At 33.5% G+C, this 16,228-nt stretch overlaps 1 protein-coding gene across 2 annotated transcripts in view; it reads right to left on the bottom strand.

The window, feature by feature from the left end:
* LOC101897758 (fibronectin type-III domain-containing protein 3a) overlaps positions 1-16,228 on the bottom strand; it is a 660,976-nt gene that overhangs the window by 405,242 nt on the left and 239,506 nt on the right. The window contains exon 3 of one of the 2 annotated variants that reach the window (XM_059125594.1): positions 9,301-10,447. The exons of the other annotated variant lie outside the window; for it this stretch is intronic. The gene's annotated coding sequence lies outside the window, so the exon portion shown is untranslated. The remainder of the gene's footprint in view (positions 1-9,300; positions 10,448-16,228) is intronic. 2 annotated transcript variants of the gene reach the window in all.

The following is a 16,228-nucleotide window of genomic DNA, read 5'->3' as shown; positions in this document are numbered from 1 at the left end:
ATGGACACCAGACAGACAATTTCATTTGCTGGCTGGCTGGTAGGTTGGTTAGCTGGCTGGCTGGCTGGCAATATTTCGTGTTTGTTTTCGCCATGTCAATGAACTTTATGTTTATGTTTCGCATCTATCACTGAGCTGGCTGGTTGGCTGGTTGGTTGGCTGACACACACACAATTGGTGTTGGCGGCGGTGTGGCCGTCCAATAGTTTTATTTTTTATATATATTTGTACGAATGTATATCAGCACACTCTATGATAGTTTATAGTCTATGCTTTTTATACCCTCCACAATACTATGGAGGGTACATTAATATTGCCATTCCGTTTGTAACTTCTCGAAATACTCATGTCAGACCCAACAAAGTATATATATTCTTGATCAGCATAAAATTCTAAGTCGATTTAGCGATGCCCGTCTACCTTTCTGTCCGTCTGTCCGTCTGTCTGTCTGTCCGCCTGTCTGTTGTAATCACGCTATCTGTCGCACGAATTGAGATAGAAGGCTAAAATTTTGCACACATGTTTATTTTTCCAGTAGGCAGGTTAAGTTCGTAAATGGGCCATGTAGGTCTACGTTTTCATATATCCCCCATATAACGGTACCTCCCGATATTCGGTATTTTGAGGATTTTAGCGACATTATTCACCGGAATTGTTTCAAATTTGGTATTTGAAGTTCGTAATGGAAACTACAGCCTGTGACAGAAAATTGTCTATGTTGGTCCAGGTCTTCGCACAGCTCCGATATAACGGTACCTCCCAATATTCGGTATTTTGATGATTTTAGCGTCATTATTCATCATTGTTTCAAATTTTGTATTTGAAGTTCGTAGTGGATACTACAGCCTGTGACAGAAAATTCTCTGTGCAGGGCCACGTCTTCGTATAGGCCCCATATATCAGTACCTCCTTATATTCGGTATTTTGACGAGTTTAGGTACAATACAAACCGAAATTGTTTGAGATGTCGTATTTGAATATAGTAATAGATGCTACAGCCTGTGACAGAAAATTGTCTATGCTGGTCTAGGTCTTCGTATATCTCCGATATAACGATACCTCCCTATATACGGTATTTTAACGATTTTAGCTACATTATTTCGAGTTTTGAATTTGAATATGGTAATGACTTATGACAAACAATGCCCATGTAGGTCCACGTCGTATAGACCCCAATATAACGGATATATTCGGTATTTTTAAAAATTTAACAGAATTTTTTAAAGATTTTATTTTTTGAAAATTTCCAAATTCGTTCCAAATGGTGGAGGGTATTCAAAGTTCGGCTCGGACGAACTTACTGCTTTTTATCTTGTTTTTTTTTTTTTTGTAACTTTCTAGCCAGTTTTTTCTTCTCTTTATTTGTGCTCTACCACTATTTTGTTAAAGTATTTAGTTGCAGAGTTTATTTTTTTAATGTTGTTGAGCGTTTTGCTTTAATGTTCATTACATGTAAGTCAATATATAAGCCCGGGTAGCACTAGTGGTATTTTTTTACGATTTTAAACATAAAAAAATACATATTTACTTTCATTTAAGTCCACAAACACACACATGCACACTCATACACTCATACACACAAAGAGAAAACGAGTCAATAAAATAAATACCATAAACTGCAATGGCATGACAGAGAATTTGCCTGGCTGATGGATTGGAGACGGGGAGGAGGGGGAATTAGGGGTGTTTTTTTTTATTTTTAAATTGTTTTTCATTAATGCTCCGAATGGGCATGAACATAAAAATAAAATGATGTTATTTTTATCATCATCATCACTCGAATCCAATCAATGTTTACTGCGATATAAATCACAAGTAGATGCATTTTATGGAGCACTGTAAATATCCCCAAGCTCAGGTGAGCTAATATTTTGGCAAGGAATTAAGCCATTGCCGCAAAATTAAGTCATTGACAAATAAAACAATTTTCATGTTGGATATTTGTTCATCATTTTTGGGGAAAAAATTTAAGTACCAATGTTCATACCCTACACCACAAGGTGGTCAGAAATTTACGTCTTTGTGCATTTGTTTGTAACAGGCAAAAGGAAACGAGATAGACCCATAGTTCCTTTTGATGATCTGCATAGAATCACTTTCTGAGTCGATTTATCCATGTCCGTCCTTTCGTCCGTCCGTCTGTCTGTCCGTCCGTTCGTCTGTCCATGTATTTTTGTGAACAAAATGCGGGTCGCATTTACTATCCGATTGAGATGAAATTTTTCAAAAAATATTTGTTTGGTCCAAGGAAAAATCCCTTTGAAATTGGTGAGAATCGGTCCAAATTAAGATAAAGCTCCAATATATATCTTCAACAGATTTCAGGTTAATTGTGCACCAAATGGCCAATATCATGCCAAATGACCAAAATTTTGGCACCTTCGACTGATTTCAGTCTAGAAGAGGAAATCGGTTGAGATATATATAGGGTGAAATTTAAAAACCGCAACTGGAAAAAAGTTATTGGTGATGGAATTTAAGCGTGATAGTGTGATTTCTTTATATTTAGCTGGAAAACCACAAGTGGCTATCGTTAGAGCACTCCAGCATTTAAATGTGAATAAATCTTTTGTGTCTCGTACCATCGCTCCACCGCACCGTGATACTGGCAGCGTAGCCCGACGTTAAGGAAGTGGACGGAAGAAAACAGCAACATCAGCAGAAATGGTTCGAAAGGTAAAGAAGCGACTTGACCGAAAAATGGCTCGTGAGCTGAACATAACGCACTATTCCATTCGACAAATATTGAAAAATGAGCTCGGAGTAAAGCCATTGAAATGCCGAAAAGTGAAAGAACTTACACCGCAACAGATAGAAAATAGACTCAAAAGAGCTAAAGAGTTGCTTCGCTTGGCCGAAAGTGGAGAATTGCCGAATTTGGTTTTTCCGACCTCCGATGGGAAAACATTCGTTGTCCAGCAAACAAAATGATCATGTTTACTTGCCAATGTGCAAATTCGTTTGGCCACCAGAACTCAAACGCCGGCCATGGTGATGGTGTGGGCCACAATAACAGCCGATGTCCGCTCTCCGCTAGTATTAATCGACCTTGGCATCAGAATAAATGCCGAATATTATCGCGAAAATATTCTGGAGGGTGTATTAAAGCCTTGGCACGCAAACGTTTTTGGCCGCAGACCTTGGACATTCCAACATGACTCAGCACCATCGCACTCAGCACGCGCTACCGAAGAATGGTAACAAAATGAGGTTCCTCGCTTCATTTCCAGCGCACAATTGCCACCAAAATCTTCGGATTCTAATCCCTTGGACTACTGTGTTTTGAGTATTTGGAAAGCAAGGTTGGCACTAAAAATACCAAAGTGCAGATCACCTCAAGCAAGCGCTTTGCCGGGAATGGGCTAAAATACCGAGGAGTAACATTCAGGCAGCGTGTGACTGTTTCATTGGCCGTTTGAAGGCCATAATTCGTGCCAAAGGTGACCAATTCGAACAAATCTAAACTTATTCTAAAATTTGATGGTATTTCCGAAATTTTTTGCTTTAATTCAATAAAATTTAAAAAAAAAAAATAAAAATTATGGCATTTGACTTTGTTGCAGTTTTTTATCTGACCCTGTAAACGTGGATATTTTAATGAAATTGTTGCATGGCCTAACAGTCTTTATACGTGCACTTTTCACTGAAATTTCCCCAAGGCCTTTAGGGTATATAAACGTGGATTTCTCAATGAAATGTTACTAGGATCTAGACGAGTTATCAACACGGATTTTTAAAGAAATTTTATTGGACCCCAAAAGAGATAATAACGATATTTTTAAGGTCATATGTTTTATACTTGAAGTTTAGGGTGGTTACTTATAAAAAATGGTAGGCCCTTAAAGGGTTATAAAAGTGGATATTTTAATAAAATTTTCTTAAGACCTTTAAAGGACGCTACAAATTGTATAAACGCTGTATAAACTTTTTCACAATCCCGCGAGGGCACTAACCATTGATTTCGTGTGGAATTTTTTTAAGCCAAAGCTCCTATAACGGCAATAAAATTCACGTTTTCAGAAAATCAGAAATTTGTGTTGAAGTTGTCACAAAAAAAAGGATTACAAAATTGGGCTTTTTTTTAGGTGGCAATACTGACTATAAGCCTTTTTTATCTACTGAAAGTGGGCTACACATTTGGTTACACCCCATAAATATAGATCAGATTTTCGTGGGCCTCAAAAAGCCTATAAGGAAGTTTTTTTTTTTTTGCTGGTTCCCAAATGAGTTTTTGACGTAGATTTTTAGGGTAATATCTGCCAGCTCCAAAATAATTCAAGCTATTAAAAATAATTCCACACCCTAACATGGTCTGCTATACATGTGCCATATTTATAAAAATATTTAATTAGATTTTGTAGATTTTTGTAGACACATTGGCTATCCCAAAGTGTCAATAATGAAATTCTCATCTCCATGCCATATGTTATCTTAATATTAACATAAATCCTTGATTATTGAACCAGAAACACACTATTCTGAATAAACTAAGATTTTCACTCCTTACCTCTTAACCATCCCCAACCTAACTTTTATTTCGTATGGAAATTATCTATTTTTTTTTCTTTGATTTGTAAAGATCGATGAACTTTTGTGCTTGCCAACATGCTGCGTATATGCTTGCTTCGATTTCTTGTGAATTATAAATTCAAACAAATAATAAAAACCAAAAACTACAACAACAGCAAAACTAATAACCCACCAACAAAAACGGGTAATTTTGTTGAGTGAAAAAAAGAAGTCGCGTTTTGTTTATTTTCATATATTTTTGGAAGTGTAAAAATTTGTTTGTTTTGTGCCGGTCGAATGATCCGAAGCCAGCTATAATGACTTATTTACGTTTTGTTGTTTTAAGCATTTTTTGTTTGTTTTTATTTTATTTTGACATTGTCAATTTCGCCTTAAATAAACAGCAGTGCATATGGAGGTGCAAAATACCGGACAGTTATGTTAAAAAGAAGTATTAAAGCAATATTTATATTTTTGATGATAAAAAAAATATTGCGAATTTGTTGGAAGAGAAAATGAAATGTGTGGCGCCCAACGTGGGGAGGTGTGTGAAAAAAGAAATTGATTCATAGAATAACGACTTTTAAAAGGAATAACCTCCAAATTTTTGATTTTAAATAGTTGAAAATTGAATATATGAAGATCTTTTATTCCTATCTGGCGATTTTAACAGCTCTCCCCAAATGCCATGCATTAGGACCTTGTCTGTATTTTACCCCTCCTAAATAAAGGACATAAACTATCATCTCCCTGACTATAGACATTATTTACCTTTTTTAAATGAGGCAATATTAAGATTTTTATGAGAAAAAAAAGAATTTGTAGAAAGAGAATACGAAATGGGTGGCGCATAAAGTGGGGAGGTGTTAAATGTGAAATTAATTTACAGAAAGACGACATCTAGAAAGAAAAACCGACAAATTGTTTTAATTAGATTGGAATTAAAAATATGAACATCTTTGATTCCTACCTGGCGTTTTAACAGCTCTTCCCAAATGCCATGCATTAGGACCCTTGTCTGTATTTTACCCCCTCTCTAACATGGGACGTTAGCTATAATCTCCCTGACAATCTCTCTTTTAATTGTGGCAATATTAATATTTTTATGAAAAAAAAATCGAATTTGTAGTAAGAGAAAACGAAATGCGTGGCGCCCAACGTGGGGTGGTGTTAGATGTGAAATTGATTTACAGAAAAACGACCTTTAGGAAGGAAAACCTCACAATTATTTGTTTTAAATAGTTTAGAATTGAATGTCTGAACACCTTCATTCCTAGCCGGCGACTCTAACAACTCCCTCCAAATGCCTTACATTAAGACCCCTTTGTTCCCTTTCCGAAATATGATTAGAATATTTGATATTAAAGAATGTGTGGCGCCCAACGTGGGGTCGTATGAGGGATAATTAATTGATTAACAGAAATTTGATTCCTAGAATAAACCTCCAAAATGTTTGCTTTAAGTAGTTTAGAATTCAATATCGGAACATATTTCATTCCTAACTAGTGATTTTAACAATTCTCCCCAAATGATGACATGTCCGAATGTCCCAAATGTCCGAATTTTACCTCCTCCCCAATAAAAGACGAAAAATACCATTCTCCTGACTATAGGCATTATTTGTCGTTTGTTTTTTTAGTGAGGCAATATTAATATTTTTAAGAGAAAGAGAAAACTAAATGCTTGGCGCCCAACGTGGTGTCATATGAGAAATTGATTCACAGAAAGATGACCTCTAGAAAAAATCTCCAAATTTTTAGCTTTAAATATTTTGGAATGAAGAATTTGTGCATCTTTAATTCCTAACTGGCAATTTTAACAACCTCTACAAACGCCATACATTAGGACCCACTTGTCTGTATATTGTTGTGGAGTGCATGTTACGCGTGTGAAGGACTTAAAGCCCCAAATCGGAAGAAACATATATATGGAAGATAGCTATATCTGAACCGATTTTCACCAAGTTTGATGTACTTGCCTCTAGACAGAATTCGGTAGGATGTGCCAAAATTCAGCTCATTCGGACAGGTAGTAGCCATTTTATGCACAATAAATCTGATATCGGATTAAGATATTTTTAGGAGCTATATCGAAATATGATCCGATCTCGACAAAATTTTAGGCACTTATTTCTGAGCTATATATCATTCTTGTGGAGTGCACATTACGCATGTGAGGGACTTAAAACCCCAAATCGGATAAAACATATATATGGGAGCTATAGTTATATCTGAGCCGATTTGAATTCGATCGGATATACCAAAATACTTTTGGACTGATATTGGCCATTGCAGCACAATTAACCCGAAATCTGTTGAAGATTTATATGGGAGCTATATCTAAATCTGATCCGATTATCACCAATTTTAATAAGGTTCGTTCATGGGCCAAAAAAATATTTTTTGCAAAATTTCATCTCAATCGAATAATAAATATGACCTTCATTTTGTTCACAAAAATACATGGACAGGCAGAAAGACGGACTAACATGCATAAATCGAATCTGAATGTGATTCTATGATGATTCTCAAAAAAACTATGGGTCCATCACGCTTCCTTCTCCATGTTACAAACAAATGTACAAAGACATAATACCCTTACCTCTGTGTGTTGTAGGGTATAAAAATATTTGAAATTCATAAGAGTAATAAATGAAAATTGTGGCGCCCAATGTGGGGTAGCAAAAAATCAATTTTTTTTAGTATTAGATATCTGCAAATCCCTCCAAAATGACCCTTATGCAAGGGAAGGAAAAATAAGCACTCTTCGCCTTATCGTCTTTTTCTTAATGGAGAATAATTTATATTATGCTAAAAAATATATCGAATTCGTTTGAGAACTATATAGAATGAGTGGCGCCCAACATGGGGTTGTGTTAGGCATGAAATCCGTTTCCATAAAATTGAGCTTTAGAAATAAAAACTCCAAATTATTGCTTAAGTATTGAATGTCTAAAGATCTCTCCATATATACTATTTTGTAGATCCTGGTGTGTCCTGACGTGTCTCTCTGATAACCTTTGGAAAGATAATGTCCAAAATTCCAACTTAAATAGTTAGCTATTGAATATTTTTAATATCTCTCCACCATATATCCCATATTTAGATCCTGGCGTGACCCTTTCTCCTCTCATACAGGGGAGGGAGAATAAACTCTCCCTAACTTAAGACATGACATTTTTTTCTTAATGCCGAGTTATTTATGGCATAACTAAACATTTTTTAATTCATAGGCGATGTATATAGAATGGATGGCGCCCAACGTAGGGTTGTGTTAAGCATGAAATAGATTTCCAAAAATATGGTCTTTAGAAAGATAACATCCAGAATTCTAGCTTTAAATTGCTATGTATTGAATATTTGAATACTTCTCCATGTATTCTATTTTTAGATCCTGGCGTGACCCTTTTCCCTCTCTTAATAAAAATAAATTGTCCCTGACTTAAGACAAGATTTGTTTTTCTTAATGCAGAATAATTTATATTATACTAAAAAATATATAGACGAAAAAAATATATTCGTGGGAGACCAGTATTGAATGAGTGGCGCCCAACGTGGTATTGTGTTAATTCTGGAATAGCATAATTTGCATAAGTAAGATAACATCTAAAATTCTATCTCTTAACAGTTATGTATTAAATATTTGAATATCTCTTCACAAATCCCGTTTTTAGATCCTGATGTGTTCCTTTAGCCCTCCCCTGCAAGGCACGAAAAATAAGCTATTCATGACTTAAGCCATTATTTGTTTTTCTTAAGGCGGAATAATTTAGTTAATAATAATAAAACTATTTCGAATTTATAGGAGAAGTATATTAAATGGGTGGCGCCCAACGTGGGGTTGTGTTAAGCATGAATTTAATTTTCATAAGAAATCAAGAGAAACAACATATTTCTTTCTTTAATTGTTTATTATTGAATATCTGAATATCTCTCCACATATCCCATTTTTAAATCCTGATGTGTCCCTTTAGCCCTCCCCCTTCGAGGTATGAAAAATAACCTCTCCCTGACTTAAGCCATTATTTGTTTTTCTTAAGACGGAATAATTTATTTAATAATAATATAACTATTTGGAATTCATAGTAGAAATATATAAAATGGGTGGCGCCCAACGTGGGGCCGAGTTAGGCATAAAATCCATTTCCATAAAGTTAACTTTTATAGATATAATATCCAAAATGGTTACTTTAAACAGTTTAATATTAGTATCGGAATATCTGTCCCTTCTGTAAATCTTTCCCCCTCCCCTGCAAGGTACGAAAAATAAACTCTCCCTTTCTTTCTCTTTTCTAAATGCGCAAAATTAATAAAAAAATGTTATTTCTAATTCGTAGGAGAGGTTAATAAAATGAGTGGCGCCCAACGTGAGGTTTCATGAACTGGATTCCCATTAAGAGGACTTTTAGAAGTCATATCTCCAAAATTATGGTTTTTAATAGTTATGTATTGAATATTTCTCCACATGCCTTACGTTAAGACCCTTGTGTTTCCCCTTTCCCCCTTTCCTTGGAAAGCCATGAAAAATCAAACTCCCCCCCCTGCCATAAGACATTATTTGCTTTTCTTAATGCGGCATAACACCTTGGCATTTAACTTATCACCAATTCTCCTTGGGGTATTAATATTAACATTATTATTTGATGTTCTTTAAATAAAAGTAGGGGAAAATGTACCCCCCTCAAAAACAAAGGGAACGTAAGTTGAGTTTAGGGGCCGCGTTTTATTCCACAACAAAAATAAAAAAAGGGTTACAATTAAATAAAAGTTATTTTCGGGTTGCGGTACTTACTTTGCTTATGTAAATTTCAAATGAGCCGAGGGGGTATTTTCTTGGCGTTTTCTTGATGGCAAAACAAGACGCAGAAGAAGATGTAGCAATAAAAAATGCCAAAAGAAAAAAACGGAAAATAAAATATCCTTAATAATCCTTGATTTGGTTCGTTGGGAATTTTGAGCTTTGAGTTTAACGAGGAACAAAAACAAAAAATCTCCTCTCTTGAAGTTTGTTTTCTGTTTTCGTTTTTTTTTTTTTTTTTTGGTTTTTTTTTTTTTTTGTTTTTATTGCATTCGTTGTTTGTAAAGCTGCTGCCTGTTTTTTGCTTCGCGGATTGTTGAATTTTTATTAAGCAGTTATCGTTTCGTTTTGGGGTTTTTTATGTTTGTTTTTCGGCTGCTGGCGGTTTTATCAATAAAATCAAGGAATTTTTTTTTTCAGATAAAAAATACGAACACGTCCATGGATTGTAAAACTGCAAATGATTCACAAATAAAACGGCCGGTTTCTTGTCGTGGAATTTGGAAACTAACCAAGGGAGCAATGCCTGATTGGAGACAGCAACGTTTGTTTGTTTGTTTTTTAAGGAGCTTTCAAGGATAATTGATAAGAAAAAAGGCAGCAACTTTTTTTAAGCTTATTTTAACGATTTTTGTAGATTGGCTTATTTATATGTAATAATTTTATTTTATATAAAAAACGTGTTATATATTTTATTCGTATTTTTTCGTTTTGTAAAAAAAATTGCAATTAATTATGTCACACTTTTATTTTTTAATTTTTTTTTTTATTTTACTTTTTTTTTCAAATGCCTGCTTTTTTCAAATAAACTATTTTTGTTTTTCGATTTGTTAATGAATTTAATCTCCTTGTTGACTTTGCATTAATTTTTGCAGTTTTTAATTAAGTTGTAGTTTTTATGGTGCTACACCAACAATTTCCGCCAACACTGAAGTCAATTACCAACTTTTTGTTTGTATTTGATTTTTTTTTATTTCTCTTTTTCGCTATTGCACTTTACCCTTTCAATGGTTTCTTGGAATGTTGTTAAAATATCACTTTTTTGGGCTTTTCACTCGCTAATTTTTATGTTAACTTTTTTATCAATTTTTTTTTAAACAATTTACTTATTTATTTTTTGCCTTTCACAAGCTTGGGAACACTGTAAGAAAAATGGGGAAAAATAAAATATTATGAAAATCCGATTTAAATATCAATGACAAGAATTCAACTCGTGTTCAAATCAGTGGCTTCAGCGAACAATCCGCTTTATATATAATCTGCTTAGATTTTGCAATTTCTTATTATGATTGAATATTTCTTCAGTTGACATTACCCAATACATTATTTGCAATCGATAAGTAAGGTGATTTGTATGTGCATAATGTACTACCACAAATGGGGAACTTGAAGAATACTCTTTGACGAAATATCAAGGCCGTCGATATATTATTAATTAATTAATTATAATATATAAATATTATAATTAATTATAATTATAAATATAATTATAATAATTATTAATTATAATATATAATATAATTAATTATAATTAATAATTATAATTATTATAATTATAATTAATTATAATAATTAATAATTATAAATATAAATATATATTATAATTATTATAATTATAAGTATAATTATAATTATCATAATTATATTATTATTAATTAATTATAATTATATATAATTATTATAATAATTGTAATTATAATTTGTAATTAGAATTATAATTAAATTATAATTATTATTATTATTATTATACTATAATTATTATTATAATATAAGTATAATTGTAATTATTATACTTATAATTATAATTATATAATAATAATAATTATAATTTAATTATAATTCTAATTACAAATTATAATTACAATTATTATAATAATTATAATAATTATATATAATTATAATTATAATTAATTAATAATAATATAATTATAATAATTATAATAATAATTATTATACTAATTGCTTCGGCTTAATTATCCCTTTGAACTTTAAATTATAATTATATATATAATTATAATTATATAATTATAATTATAATTATAATTTAAAGTTCAAAGGACTAAATATGCCGAAGCATTTGTATCTTTTAAGCATTTGTATCAATTAATTTGAAATCGGATAAAGATATATATGGGAGCTATATCCAAATCGGAACCGATCTCGATAAAATTTGGCAAAAATATTTCTGAGCTGTATTTGATATATTTCCCTGAATATCGTTGTTACGGAGTGCATATTACGGCTGTGGGTAACAAATATAACAAATCGGATGAGTAGTATATATGGTAGCTATGGGTATATCTGATCCGATCTTCACCAAATTTGACATACTAGCTTCTAGACTCAATTCGGTCGTAAGTGCCAAATTCCAACCCATTTGGACAAATATTAGACATTTGGTGCACAATAAAAGGTAAATCGGACGATGTTTTATATGGGAGCTATATCCAAATCTGAACCGATCTCGATATAATTTAGCAAAGGCATTTCTAAGCTGTATTTGATATATTTCCCCAAATATTGTTGTTACAGAGTGCATATTACGGCTGCGGAGGACAAAAATAACAAATCGGATGAACAATATATATGGGAGCTATAGCTATATCTGAACCGATTTCGATGAAATTTGGCATACTTATTTTCAGGCATAATTTGGTTGTATGTGCAAAATTCCATACTATTCTGGCTGATATTACACGTTTGGTGCACAATAAAAGCCAAATCGGACGAAGATATATATATAGAAGCAATATGTAAATTTTGACCGATTATCTCCAATTTCAATAGGGTTCGTCCTTGGGCCAAACAAATGATTTGTGCAAAATTTCATCTGGATCGGGCAATAAATGCGAACTGTACTTTGTTTACAAAAATACATGGGCAGACAGACGGACGGGCATGCATAAATCGACTTAGAATGTGATTCTACGCAGATCATCCAACACATAGTGTTGTAGGATATAAAAAATTGAAACTAATATCTCCACATTTTAATACTGGCACGTGACCCATTAATCCATTTCCTTAATTCACAACTCATATTTTAATTTTTGTACTACATTTTTTATATAAAATTATATTTTCTGCTTAATCTTGAAAACAATTCCACGAGCTCTTCTCTTCAAAAGAATTCCCAAAAATCAACCACTTGCTTTAGTTTTATGCAAAATTCATATTAAAATTATGCGAATATTTAATGTCGCTACCAATTATCAACGTTGGTCCAATTTAAAGCAGCAGAATTGCTGCTCTGAATTAATTGTCGCCAAAAGAATTAAGAGACCATAAAAATAAATTAAAATATTCATTTTGGTTTTTTAACTCTTCGTTTTCCTCATTGCCTTCAGCTGTGCTGCGACTCAGTTATTAATGAGACGAAACACAAAAAAAAAGAAAAAATGAAGATAAAGAGTACATCAACGAATATAAATACAAAGTATTTTTCAATCAATGGAAATTAATTGCTGCTGCTCTGGAATGTGAAGATGCGTTGAAGATCAAGGAGAAGAAGTAGGAAGAGTTAAGACGTAGATTTCAGGAAAAAAAAACAGAAAATCTTTATTTTCTCAGAAAGAGAGATTTTTAATTTCAAGTTTGCCATTCAACGGAAATTAGGGGTTTTTATACCCTACGCCACATAGTGGTAAAGGTATTATGTCGTTGTGCATTTGCATGGAGAAGGAAGCGAGATAGACCCATAGCTACTTTTGAGGATCTCCATAGAATCACTTTCTGAGTTAATTTATGCATGTCAGTCCGTCCGTCCCTCCGTCAGTCCATGTATTCCTGTGAACAAAATGCAGGTCGCATTTATTATCCGATTGAGATGAAATTTTCCAAACAACATTTGTTTGGCCTAAGGACGAACCCTATTGAAATTGGAGATAATCGGTCAAAATTTAGATATATCTCCCATATATATCTTCGTCCGATTTGCATTTAATTGTGCACCAAACGTGTAATATCAGCCCGAATAGTATGGAATTTTGCACATACAACCAAATTAGGCCTGAAAATAAGTATGCCAAATTTGATCGAAATCGATTTAGATATAGCTATAGCTCCCATATATATTGTTCATCAGATTTGTTATTTTTGTCCGCCGCTGCCGTAATATGCAGTCTGTAACAACAATATTCGGGGAAATATATCAAATGCAGCTCAGAAATACCTTTGCTAAATTTTATCGAGATCGGTTCAGATTTGGATATAGCTCCCATATTTACCTTTTATTGTGCACCAAACGTCTAATATTTGCCCAAATGGGATTGAACAAACATGCCACCGAATTGAGTCTAGAAGCTAGCATGTCAAATTTGGTGAAGATCGGTTCAGATATAGCTATAATTTTTTTTAATTTTTAACATGCGGTCTCTAGTCTATTTTTTATACCCTCCACCATAGTATACAGGGTATATTAAGTTTGTCATTCCGTTTGTTATATATCGAAATATATATTTTAGACCCCACAAAGTACATATATTCTTCGTCAGCATAAAATTCTGTACCGATTTGGCAATGTCCATCCGTCTGTGCCTCTATCCGTCTGTCCGTCAATCTGTGTGTCCGTCTGTGGAAATGACTCCAGTATCCGAACGATATAAAGTAGATTGATAAAATTTTACTCAAACGTGTATTATGTCTTCATAACTTTTGGTGTTAAAAATAGGTCATGTAGGTCCACGTTTTGGTGGACCTACATGTCCTAAATTTTTTCGGTATTTGGTGATTTTAGGGAAATTATGAACTGGAATTGTCTCAAATTCGTAATTTGAAGTTCTAATGGATAGTACAGCCTAAGACAGAAAATAGTCTGTGCAGGTCCACGTCTTTGTATAGCCCCCATATAACAGTAACCCTCGATATTCGATATTTTGATGATTTTAGCGACATTATTTACCGAAATTGTTTGAGATTATGAGGTTCGTAATGAATACTACAGCCTATGACAGAAAAAGTTCTGTGCAGGTCCTCGTCTTCGTATAGCCCCAATATAAATATACCTCCGGAATTTCATAAAATTTGGTGTTGAAAGTTCGTAATGAATACTACAGCCTAAGACAGAAATTAGTAAGTGCAGGTCCCCATCTTCGTATAGCCCCCATGTAACGGGACCTCTCGATATTCAGTATTTTGATGATTTTAGCGACATTATTCACCGAAATTGTTCGAGATGTCGTATTTGAAGTTCGTAATGGATAGTCCAGCCTAAAACAGAAAAAGGTCTGTGCAGGTCCTCGTCTTCGTATAGCCCCAATATAAATATACCTCTCTATATTCCGTATTTTGATGATTTTAGCTACATTATTCGCCGATTTTTTTCAAGGTTTGCATTTAAATATTCTAATGGCTTACGACAAAAGTTGCCTATGCAGGTCCACTATATAACGGATACATTCGGTATTTTTAAGATTTTAATGGAAACTTTAACAAATTTTATTTTTTTGAAGTTTGCCAAATTCGTTCCCAATGGTGGAGGGTATTCAAAGATCGGCCCAGTCGGACCTACAACTTTTTTTTCTTGTAATTTCTTTTTTTTTTTTTTGGAAATTATTAGGTCTTGAACATTTTTTCTGAAAAACATTCCTTTTTTGAGACTTTGTCATTTCTTATTCCAGACAGATTTCAACTCCGCCGCCTGTAATCACATAAATTTGTTTTGAACACATTTATCATTTCTCTTGTCACATTTTTCATTGAATGAAAACAAAATTTAAATTTTGAAGTTCAAGGTCTTTTGCGTGTATTTTCGCCGAATATCTGCGTGTATATATGTATGTATGTCGGTACATAAATCATTGGGGATTACAAACAACACGTTTTTGAGATATATTTAGATTACATTGTGGGGATTTATTCAATAAATTTAATTTGACAATGGGGTGAAAAAGTAACACGAAGAATTGAGATTGCCGGCAAAACATTGATTAATTGAAAAGATATTCATTGATTGGACAATTTTGCTTTTGTTGGAGGTTAATGAGTTTGCCATCAAAAGACTGATTTACTTGTTCAGAGAACTTAACTCAGTGAAGATTAAGGCTCACCTCAATATAGTTCCAATATTTTTGATGGCTTGTGTATTCAATTCTCCTTGTTGATAATTGTCGGTGACGTTGAAACACTTGGTACTACCCCATATAACCACCCCATAGCGAAACAACTCTAGTTCACTAAAAACATTCCAATTTTTGGAAATATATTCAGACGTGGCTAATTTTAATCTGATTTTGCGATGAGCCTGGCTATTTTATTCGAAGGGACTACTACAAAAACCAGGATATACCAGATTTCTTCAAACCGATATACAGGGTGAGATGAAAAAACTGCAACAAAGTTCAGACTGCTGACATTTCTGAGCCATTCGTCCGACAGCTGTTAAAATTATTCCAGTGACAGCTCATTATATTGTTTACAAGCGTACAAAAGCATTTTGGTGAGAATTTTCCAGAAACAAAGTTATTTGTGATGGAATTCAAGCGTGATAGTGTGATTTCTTTATATTTGGCTGGAGAACCACAAGTAGCCATCGTTAGAGGACCCCAGCATTTAAATGTGAATAAATCGTATGTGTCTCGTAGCATCGCTCCACCGTACCGTGATGCTAGTAGCGTAGCCCGACGTCAAGGAAGTGGACGGTTCGAAAAGTAAAGAAGCGACTTGATCGAAAACCGCGTCGCAGTGGCAGTGACAGAAAATGGCTTGTGAGCTGAAAGTATCGCAATATTTCATTCGGCAAATATTGAAAACTGCGCTCGGGGTGAAGCCATTGAAATTCCAAAAAGTGCAAGAACTTACACCGCAACAAAAAGAAAATAGACTCAAAAAGAGTTCCTTCTCTTAGCTGAAAGTGTTGAACTGCCGAATTTGGTTTTCTCCGATGAGAAACCATGAAAACATTTTTTGTCCCGCAGTTTATAAA

The sequence above is a fragment of the Musca domestica genome, unplaced genomic scaffold, assembly GCF_030504385.1.
Source record: "Musca domestica strain aabys unplaced genomic scaffold, Musca_domestica.polishedcontigs.V.1.1 34, whole genome shotgun sequence".
Classification (NCBI taxonomy): domain Eukaryota; kingdom Metazoa; phylum Arthropoda; class Insecta; order Diptera; family Muscidae; genus Musca; species Musca domestica.
This window is presented reverse-complemented; position numbering and strand designations above follow the sequence as displayed.